Consider the following 11,203-nt stretch of genomic DNA (forward strand, 5'->3'; position numbering starts at 1 on the left):
GTGGTAGTGTTCGTGTCCTTCCAGCGTGTGCACGTACACACAATTACGAGCAGCTTTTCCTGACGGTAAAGTAACTGAAACGCATGCATCTGTTTCTGAAGCAAGACTCAAACTGCTGTTAGCCAAAAACTAGAAAAGACGACAAATCAAAAGGATTAAGTTTTCCCTGAAAGCTGATTGTGTGTCTGGAATAAAGTTAAGATAGTTGTGAGACACTTGACAGACAAACACATCCGACTCGAGAGATAAACGTGGATTCGTCTCAAAAACTCAATAATGTCATTTTGAGGTTTTGGTTGATATTATACAAACTTAAACAAGTGTTGGCTTTTTAAAATATGGAACTTTTTTCACCATCGTAGTAGATGTGTTGGCAATGGTGGTCTTAAGGTGGGGGCAAGGGGTCAGCGCCTCCAAATATTAAGCCTTGATCCACTTCTTTAAATGACTTCGGCTAAACAAATCCACTGCTAGCTTTAAGTGTCTCCTGATAACAGTCATCATACTCTGTGACACATGTTGCGTCATATGTCAGAACAAAAACAATGAGGGTATCTTTAGAAAGGTACGAATCTCCTCTTTCCAACAGGTTATACAACTCGAAATATGTTTCAGGTTGATAGAGCAAGTCACCAATACAGAAGTAGATTGAGGAGCTGATTGGCCTATCTTATATAGGTTGAAAAAACAGAGCTAGCCTACGACCATCCAAAGTCTCCAATGCCCACTGACTTTCCATCCTTTCCTCCATCACCTGACAGTTCTGTTCATGTAACCCCCCCAAATTATACTTTCCCTCAACAGCCTTACTATTAACAACCCTCCCTTTCCCACACACCCCTTACCAGTGTGTCAAAGTCGCCATGTCAAGGTCACTGCGACCATACACAACATGTGATATCCAATATCTCAATGATGCATACGCTCCTGATGTTCAGAAATGAGGACATGTTGGGACAGACTGGGATATAAACCTGCAACTCCTCGCCATGAATGTTGCTCAGTGTTGCATGAAGCCCCAAAAGGTTGGACTTTCTTAGACCTAAAATATCTGGGCCAATAGAGAGTGCACACTTCTTAAGCCCCACCTCTTATCTTGGCTCCCTCAAATAAATGGGAACATTACTCTTACAACATTCGGACCCTACCTATTTAAATAAGGGCAATTCAAGTATTGGGCACCACTTTAAAATAAAACTACCTTTATGAAAGATTCATAAAGGGTCTATAATTAGGTTATTAATAAGTTTGTAACCACTTTATTAATCATTAAGCACCATTTATAAACCAGTTCTAACATAGTTTCATGCATCGACACAGGCTCACTATTTGGCAAGATGACTAAGCCTTATATTAGCTACCTAGCTTAGTCCCTCTTCTTCATCAGCCAGCATCATTGGTATCTGTTGTTCACTGAGTTGATTAACCCCCATCAATCTTGATGTTTCTTTGCATCTCTTTAAGCTAAGTACCCAATATAAGGCTTAGCAGTACAGATAAATGTGGGCTCACTATTTGGCAAGCAGCCGGTCACAGCTGTTTATCTCTCGTCTTATAAAAGCTTATTGATGATTTATAAAGTGTTCTCAACCTGATTAATAAATGAATTACAAACTATTGGTAAACTCTTTACAATGGTAGTCTGATTATAAAGTGGTACCAAGTATTTGTACTAGGTATTGATTTATCTCAAACTGATTTACAGACGTCTTTTTGTAATGTAAGTCAATGGAAAAGGTATTGTTGGGCCCAATTGCTTGATCACTTTCAACAATCTCTTCATCATTTAGCTTATTGCATTTATTTATTTATATACTTAACCTCATCTTCGTTACGTACAGACTGCTCTAGCAACTTAACCTGCACTATTGTATGTCTTATATATAATATGTTGCATTGTTGGAGGAGCTTGGGACCTAAGATTGTTAATGCCATAACTAAACGGTAGCTTCTGTGAATATCAGAATAACACCCCTTGAACCTTGCAGCTGAAGGGTCTGATATATAAGGTGTAGTACCACACTTCCTGGGCATGGATCAAGGGGCAACCTCCGGGGCTGAGCAGTGAAACACATACGCAAGTGCCAAAACCTGCAGTTCATCGAATGGCCGCGTGGCCTGGCTCCAAAACAGAGCAATTTACATAGTTTTATATTTATGTGGACTTCTTAAAGATTTTCAAGTGGACTGCATATTTGTTCTGTAGTTTTTGGTATTCGGAAAGAGCAAATACAACAACAGCCTTCCTGCGAGCGTCCATCTTTTCCGACTTGTGTAACTGGAACGCAGTGAACTCGGATGTGACGTCACTCCCAGTTCCGACCTCCGACGTAAATGGAACGCGCCATAAGAAGTGGAAACAGTGTGGGAGGCGGGGCTTCGTTCATTCCTATGAGAGCTGCTCATTAGCGCATGAAGACAGAATGTCCTGAGATTCTCGAGAGCAAAACGTCACAAATTACCCATCATGCCTGGCTGTCGAGAGCATAGAGCATGTTGAGTTTCCCCCTAAGCCCCGCCCCCGATCTCCGGCTTCAGTAGTATGATTGGAGAGAGAGAATAAATTCAGCTTTTAGTGCATTTTACAACTTTAAGGACCTACTGTTTTTAATAAGGGATATAAAAGGGTTAATTTTGTCAAAAAATTATCCACTGATTTACAGACGTCTCCTTCCTAATGTAAGTCAATGGGAACAAGTATTTCTGGGCCGGGTGACGTCACGGACTGATACGACAGGAGTTGTAGTACCGCAGTTTGGCCACTACGAATCGTTTCTCAAAGTCCGGAGCACTTCCTGACCTGGGGGCTTCGTGTACGCACACCTGAGGAGGTTACTGTGACAACTTTTTAAAAATGTCACTCGTTAATCGCAGCGAGGTTTTAACAAATCTGCTCAAAGAAATTCCTCAAGTCGTGTTCATAGCTCCACAGAAGAAGTGGCATTCAAAGAAAAGGACATTTCATTAGAATTCCTTTGTTGTTGTACTGTGTATTTGTGTTATTGCCCGTGATTGAATGAGTAATTCAAAGTAAAGTGAGGTTGAAATCTCAGCAGATGTTATTTGTTTTAATGAAACACTGTTTGGTTGTTCGTGTTGTTCATACTTGCCGTGAACTCCGCTGCTGCAACAATTAGGTTTTGCCCACACAGCAATCATTAGGGACTAATCTAACTTTAACACATCTAATCAGGGAAATGAAAATGTGTTCCTTTTTAAAGCATTTCAAGTCTCCTCCAGCTAATGAGTCATTAAGGTCAAATCCAAGTGAAGTGAAGAGTGGAGCCATCTACGTGTTTAACTCAACTAGCGGCAGAATATTAAAGCCATAAGTCCAGGTACAATACGTCAGCTCACAAGAGTGGCATTCATAGTTCAGTTCAAAAGTCTTCAGTGTCTTTATAACACTTTAAATGGAGGAAAATATAAAGTAATGTCCATTTCAACAAACCAGGAAACCTCTTTAACCCTTGGGGGTCACAGCTTTTTCATGTTTGGCTCACCTGTTCTTTTGGTAAACATGACCCCTGTGCTGCATAATTAAGTAACATACATGTTTTTATGCATAACAAGCTAAGCTATCAGCATATGTAGGCTACAGGGAATGGATGTAACAATGGTAATGACAACATTATTACAAAAGAGAAAGCCAGACGAAAAGGTCATCGCTCAGAAAGGTATTGAAATCCCACATTGAAAAGTAATCTGCATGTTTGACAATAGAGACAAAATAGTTCTTTCAAGTCTTGGTGACCATGGGGAAAATATTTCAAAGCACCAAAATCAATATCTTTCTACAATACTTACCAAAAAAAGAAATGGCGCTTCTTGTCAAGAAGGTTTGTTGTGCCATTCCTCAAAGCGGTGTGTGTCAGAAACAAGCCAGAGGGCCCCAGCACTGCAACGGTTACAGTGTCAAATCTCTTCTTGCTAAATCAGAAGCACCATTGCAAAAAACTGACTGGATTTATGTCAGTCATGTGTGGTCTGGGGAGGCCGAGACAAAATAAAGAGGACTTGTACAACAACGTCACTGATGTCTTTGTCCAGAAGGATAGGCGATAGGAGTTTACCTACAAGTAAAAGTAAGGCCATGCAATATAGATTAATTCAATGCGTGTTTTGAAGAATGACACATCCGAACGGTTACCCAAAAGGCTACTCATGGTGCTAGCTCCCAACTGTGTTAAAGCTAGTCCTAAGGGATTCATATGTGTGTACATTTGTTTATGATATCAATCAGTACCTCCTTATTTATGGTTGTGGTAGTAAGAATTGAGTTGTGTAGTGAGCTTAAGCATTAACAACACTGTGAATTTGCCAAGTAATCTAAAGGTGATAAATCCAGAAAAGTAATGAGTGAAAAAACCTCACTACTGTCCAACGGCAGCCATGTCCCCGATGGCTATACCTGGTCGAGTACTCTGCTCTTACATCTCTTCATGTTAATCCATTTTTCAATCCAACCTGCTTCCTTTTCCACCATAAGCTTCCCACCCGGTCCCACAAGGCATCCACATCTTTGCCCCTGACCCCACCTGCTTGACATGGTGTATTTTAATTGGACTTGTCTACCCTAAGCTAATCCTTTGTCTTTCATTCCTTTTGTTGGAGTATCATAAGAGGTTTTGGCCAGCGGTCTGTCGAAAGAGTGGGAGATTTTCCTAGCAACCTGCGTGGATATTAGTGGACTTTCAACCATATGAGGAGAGGGGGATCTCAAGATGTTTCCTCTCCCAGGGATGTTATCACTAACCCCTGATGAATTAAGGGTCTTTCAAAGGACTCTCCAGGTGTTCTTGAAGAGCTTACACCGTGTCATGAAATGTTGCCGTCGCAGTTCAGACATCCAGCAACAAATTGTGTTCTTGTCCTCAACTTCTCTGAGTTTTTTAGTTGAAGTTTGCATATGAGAATGTTCCATCTCGGGTTTGGATTCAACCCTAATGAACACCACCTGTTTATGAGTAGGTGCACGTTCATAAGATTAGCATAATCATACATGTCGCTGCAGGCGCGGCTGCTTCAAATACACCCTGCAAAACAGCGTGGTGCGCTTGTTGAAGGGGGGGGGGGGGGGGCTGCAACCAGGCAAACAAATTTGATGAACGATGGAGAAAAATGTATTCAGGCAGAAGAAGGAAAGGAGCCCCTAAAGAAGGTTTCAATCATTAAAGAAGGTATTAGGTATGCTGAACGCCGGCATCTCTACCGGGAGCTGTGTCTGTATGATGAGGCCCTTCAGTCATTTCAGCCGAGTTTAAAGAGGCCCTATTATGCTTTTGGGGTTTTCCCTTTCATGAATTGTGTTATATAGGTTTTTAGGTGCATGTAAATGGTCTCCAAAGGCCAAAATTCCTGCTCCAAACGCCTCCATTGGACTTTTTTGTTTACTTCCATAGTGACATCACTTTGTAACACTCATGCCTCTATTGGCTAGCCGACACATTTAACGTGATAGGCTAAGGGGGCGGGACGTCTCTAAGCGGTTGACCAATCACAACAGAGCCGGTCAGCTAACCAATCAGAGCAGACTGGGCTCTGGTTTCAGACAGAGGGTGAAAAGAGGTGCTGCAGCACAGACAGTATGAGAGAACATAAAGAGCTTTCTGAACATTAGAGCATGGAGACATGTCCCAGGAGAGACACTACATACTAATATGAAGCTGAAAATGAGCAGAAATAATTCCTCTTCAAACAAAACTATTATTCTTTCCCTCATTTATTGATCCAAATTGACCTACCTAATCTAACGGCCTCAAAACAAGGAAGTGGTAGAAATCCAGACACTGACATAGCGCTGAAAAGAGTATTTCAGCTTTTAACACTTTCAAGAAGACAGCAAGAAAAACATGATGCAAGAGAGGTGCAAAAAGCGTGCTGGTATGTGTACTATGGTAAGTATTACAGGTGAAAATCCCCCAAACAAAAATAACTCTTGCAATAAAGGATTGTAGACTTTGAGAATGCAGCTCAGGAGTTTATTTTGTAAGTCTTAGCTTATGTTGCTGCCTATGAAAAGGGTACAAAAGTAAAAGGTGCACAGGCGTCCACGGTTCTGACCAAACTGGAGCTGACATTTATCCTGTGATTGCTCCATTCTACCACTAACCATTGTTTGGTCCAATCTCTGCACTTTTACACTTTGTACTTTTCGGAACTCCTGCTGTAAAGTTTCTCCTTTTCTTAATGAGGCTTTGGTGGGTGGATTCCCTTGTGCTTAGTGTGGGTTTAGGGCAGCGGGGTGCCGTTTTCATTTACTGTTTCATCACGTAGGCGTTACAAAGCCCCCGGAGATTACACCAGTTAGTAAGAGCTATACGATAATGCTTCACTTCCTCCGTAGCAGACAGCTTTCAGTTTCTCACTGAGGTGATGGTGGGCTTGAAACACTTTCATCATCTTCTGCTCATTTTCAGATTCATATCAGTATGTAGTGTCTCTCCTGGACATGTCTCCATGCTTTAGTGTTCAGAAAGCTCTTTATGTCTCTCATACTGCCTGTGCTGCATCACCTCTTTTCACCCTCCGTCTGAAACCAGAGCCCAGTCTGCTCTGATTGGTTAGCTGGCCGGCTCTGTTGTGATCGGTCAACCGCTTAGAGATGTCCCGCCCCTTAGCCTATCACGTACAATGTGTTTTGAGCGACCAATAGTTGATGTCACTATGTTACAGAAGTGTGTGGGAGAGAAACCCCCTCTGAAAGGAAACACAGGGATTTTAGCCTTTGCAGACCATTTACATGCACTAATACCTATATAACAGACTACAGGAAAGGGAAAACACAAAAAATAATGATAGGGCCTCCTTAACGCTGATCAGCTGATCGATCACATGACTAATCGTGAGCAGAAGCTCCGGTTTCTCTTCCTGGAAAAGACTGGAAATCAATGGCTATTCCTCTCAGCTGTACTGTGACTTCTCAAAGCGCTCTAGGTCAACCCGCCCCTTAACCTATCACGTACAATGTGTAGGAGCGCTAGCACTGCACTGCGAGTGTTACATACTGATGTCACTAGGTTACATAAGGAAACAAAAGGGTCCAATGGAGGCGTTTCAGGCAGGGTGGGTGTGTGGGAGAGAAACATTAGGATTTTAGCCTTTGCAGACCATTTACATGCATTAAAACACACTAAAGGAAATGGGCAACCCACGAAAAACACAACAGGAACTCTTTAATGTGTTCATTATGCGATTTGCAGAAATAATAACATTTTCCGTTAAGCTCTTCTACTCTATCTACTCAGCATTTGTCTTAAGGCGTCCTCCAGGGGTCATTTAAATCTCATCTTGTCTTGCCTAACTCAATTTACCGCCCAGTCTGGGCGACAAGTCAGTCGCCCACCTTAACTGTTGTCATCTGTCCTCATTCCGTGACACCTCAGTGACACCCGGGGTGGCGATCACCGTCTGCCTCACCGGCATCTGCCTTTCAATCACGCTCTCGATTTGCCGATCGTCTAATTTTCTGCCGGCACGTCGCTCCAGAGTGGAGATATGAGATCTGTCAAGTGTACGACACCGGGGGAGGAACCTGCGTCACGTAATGCCTAGATGCCCGCTATTTCCTCAGCGCAATTCATTTTATAAATGTCAGGCGAGAGCTTGGCAAGCCGTCTCCCCCCCCCCCCCCCCACACACTAGCCTGATGGGTAATATTCTTATTAGAGATCATTTTGATTGGCTTCCTCTGCCCTTTTCATTGTCTGAGTGACAGAGAAGGGGAGGAATGCTACAGTGTGTTTGTGTGTGTATGCATATATATATATATTAACATAGGTGTGTGTGTGTGTGTGTGTGTGTGTGAGTGAGTGAAAGAGAGCTGAATGTTGAGGGTTTATGTAAACGGAGATTAGAAATGCAATAAACCTGTCACATGGAGAATGCCGCTGTCTGTCATGGCATCAACCTGAGCACTCTGCCACTCGTATCAACCTTTTTACACACACACACACACACACACACACACACACACACACACACACACACACACACACACACACACACACACACACACACACACACACACACACACACACACACACTGCCAGTAATCCAACAGAATGACATAGGAGTCATGATGGCTTAAGAAGCTCAATATCTAGCTGTAATATTCTACCGTTGTTGATCAAGTGTGTGTGTGTGTGTGTAAACAGTGTCCCAGTGGCTATTGAACAGGCAGCTTACTTCCCTATTTCTTGTGGTGCCACAGAATATTTCACGGCCCTTCGTCCGCTATTTATATAAAAGTGTGTATGAGAGACCTCCCTCTAAGAGTCATTTGCCATGCCTTTAGTAAGTGTGTGTGTGTGTGTGTGTGTGTGTGTGTGTGTGTGTGTGTGTGTGTTTGTCTGCCTGTACGCATACGTTTGCACCATGGCCGAGGCCCTGATGGGTCCCAAGACACTGAGGATGAGTTACCCCCTGCCCTGGTTTCCATGGCAGCTGCTGGCTTTATTAGACTCTCACTTTAGCCCCCACAAACACACACACACACACACCTCATTGTACACTGACAGGGCTACATTGCCACCCAACCCCGAGGCGCTCGCAGTTTGGAGCAGTTAAGCAACTTGTCAGGAATGAGAGATGGGCGATGTGTGGCTAAATGAAGCGCAATGGAGAAACCGTCACACGATTTCACACTTGAGTAGCCTCCGGCACTGCAGCCACCCCCCCAGAAACACACACACACACACACACACACACACACACACACACACACACACAGGGTGAGATGAGCTTGAAATGAGAACCATGGCAAACATCAATACAGCCCTCCATATCTACGCTAGGCAAGAACCATTCCAGATCAATATTCCTCAGACCAAACCAATGTCACATTCTGTATGCTACAAGCCAGACAGTATTAGAGACGCTCCAGCCAGCATCAATCAGCTCCGAGCCATCCCTCCAACCACTTACGTGGCTCATAATATGCTTCATAAAAGCTGTTACTATCTCCACACACACACACACACACACACACACACACACACACACCCCCAATCATTCAGTTCTGATATAGTGCTTAATGCTGCAGTTGGGGATCATTGTTAGGTATCACTGCAACATGGATATACAATAAATGCTTTAAGGCAGTGGTTCTCAACTGGTGGGCGAGAACCACTGTGGGTCACGGACCCATTTTGAGTGGGTCGCAGATATGCAAGTGAAAAAGAAAAAGTTGGGAGAAAAAAAAATCACAGAATAAAGTCAAACTTTTATTTTGAAGGCCACTTTTATTTTGAAGGCCGGAATTTCTAATGCTGCACCATGTGTTTGACTGGAAATGTCAGAGACCAGAAATGGTTTTGAAAACTTCTGTCACTAGTGATCCAGGATTGGCTCCAAGTCTGTCAGCATTGGCATCTTCTTCTTTTATTATTTGTGTGTCTTTGAGTTAAATTAGTTTTTTGAAATGATTATTATATTCTATAAACTACTGACACTTCTTCTCTGTGTTGGAATTCAACAGACAGATTTATTTAAGAGTATTTATTTTTTCTGGAGCTATATATATATATTATATTACTGCAGTGGTTCAAAACTTTGGGTCGTCATTTATTGACGAAGGAAAAAGTGGGTCCTGAGGCTTGACCAGTTGAGAACCACTGCTTTAAAGGACTGTTGGGGAGTTTCGTACCTCAAGGTTTAAGGGTTTTGATTGTCAGATGCACAGTAGCTACAGTGTGGTTATGGCATGTACAATCTTAGGTCTCTAGCTCCTCCAACAATGCAGCATCTTATAAAAGGACATAAGACAAAATAATGAAATAAAGATAATAAAATAAAACTAAAAACTAGTGCAAAATGAAACAGAGTAGTTTAAATTAGAGTAAAATTGTGCAGGTATGATGTAAGACCAGTCTGTACTCCCTTACGCATTATCTATATTCTGGACCTTGTTGACAACACTCGCTCTGGGCTTTGAAATAAATAGATATCAGAAGGTAGAGGTCTACCAATAGGCTCATGGTAAGTTACTGTTGAGATGTAAAAGGTCACATTTGACTGGTTGCCCTGATAAAAAGCAGACTCAGGCTCATGGTGAAGACTTGGAGAAGCTCTTGAAGCAATCCTTGTCTGGAATCCATCAAGAGAAACATTGAGGAAAAAGATGCCTGGAGCAGTCAGGAAGCCACGTTTGACATTTGCTTTGCTATTCCCACAAATATTTCAAACCGTGCCAAGTGTCAACTATCATCAGCGCTGGACAACGAGTTTTAGATTGCACGGTGACACGGTTACAGCCCTTTTCTGATTTCACAAAGAATTGACTGCTGATTTTCAAGCACTGAAAGGCGTTCTTGTCCGACGATGTGGCCACTTTGGAGTCAGTGTAGACAGTTTGTTTATAGCAATTGATTTGATCAGCAGACTCCTAAACAAATGGAGCCTGTCTGGGTGGAGGGACGGCTCTTTGTAGGTTATTTTACCCATGATGGTGTTGTCCGGGAACATGTAATCACCTCCCAGCACTGCTTGTTGCATGAGTTATAAGCAAAGCTGCTGTGTTCCCATTTCTTTAGTTTAAAGGGTTGTGTTTCTGAGGTTGAGTGTGTGGCGAAGAAGAACTTGATGTGTGAAGCTGGATGGTGTCAATCATCTGAATCCATTGGGGGTCGGGACCTCAGAAGGGGGTCAATCAAAGATCTATCAACACCTGTGCTTGGGTTCAATCAATTAACCTCCCAGATGTTCATCCAGTAAATGAAAGGAGTAGGAACGGATGGATTTTTCACTCTGATTGCATCTGTATTTCAAGCTTTTTTTCGATGAATGTTTACTGTTTGCCAGTAAGACTGTTTTCTAATATTCAAATTGAAGCTCACACTTGACATTCGCATTACCTCATGTCTGCACAGCAATCAAAGAAATTGCAAATTACCTTTACAAGCGTTTAATTAGAGTCGAGGTTCTACGTGATGGGTGCTTTAACTCATATTTATACCTAAACAATCCTTAAGGCTAGGCGCTTCCATTGATTGCACAAATCACTTCAGTCCATGCTCATAATGGGATGTAATTTGGTGGGATCACGCGTAATGGGAAAGGGAGCAACCGTGAGTAGCTGTGACCCATCTTAACGTTGAACTTCATAATGGGGCGTCAGTGAATGTTCAATGGGGAAAATCCATTCAGCCTGCTTCAATATTACTCCATCACTTTCCTCTACATTCAAAACGATGGTGCCATCATT

This window comes from Eleginops maclovinus, chromosome 20 (assembly GCF_036324505.1).
Source record: "Eleginops maclovinus isolate JMC-PN-2008 ecotype Puerto Natales chromosome 20, JC_Emac_rtc_rv5, whole genome shotgun sequence".
NCBI lineage: Eukaryota > Metazoa > Chordata > Actinopteri > Perciformes > Eleginopidae > Eleginops > Eleginops maclovinus.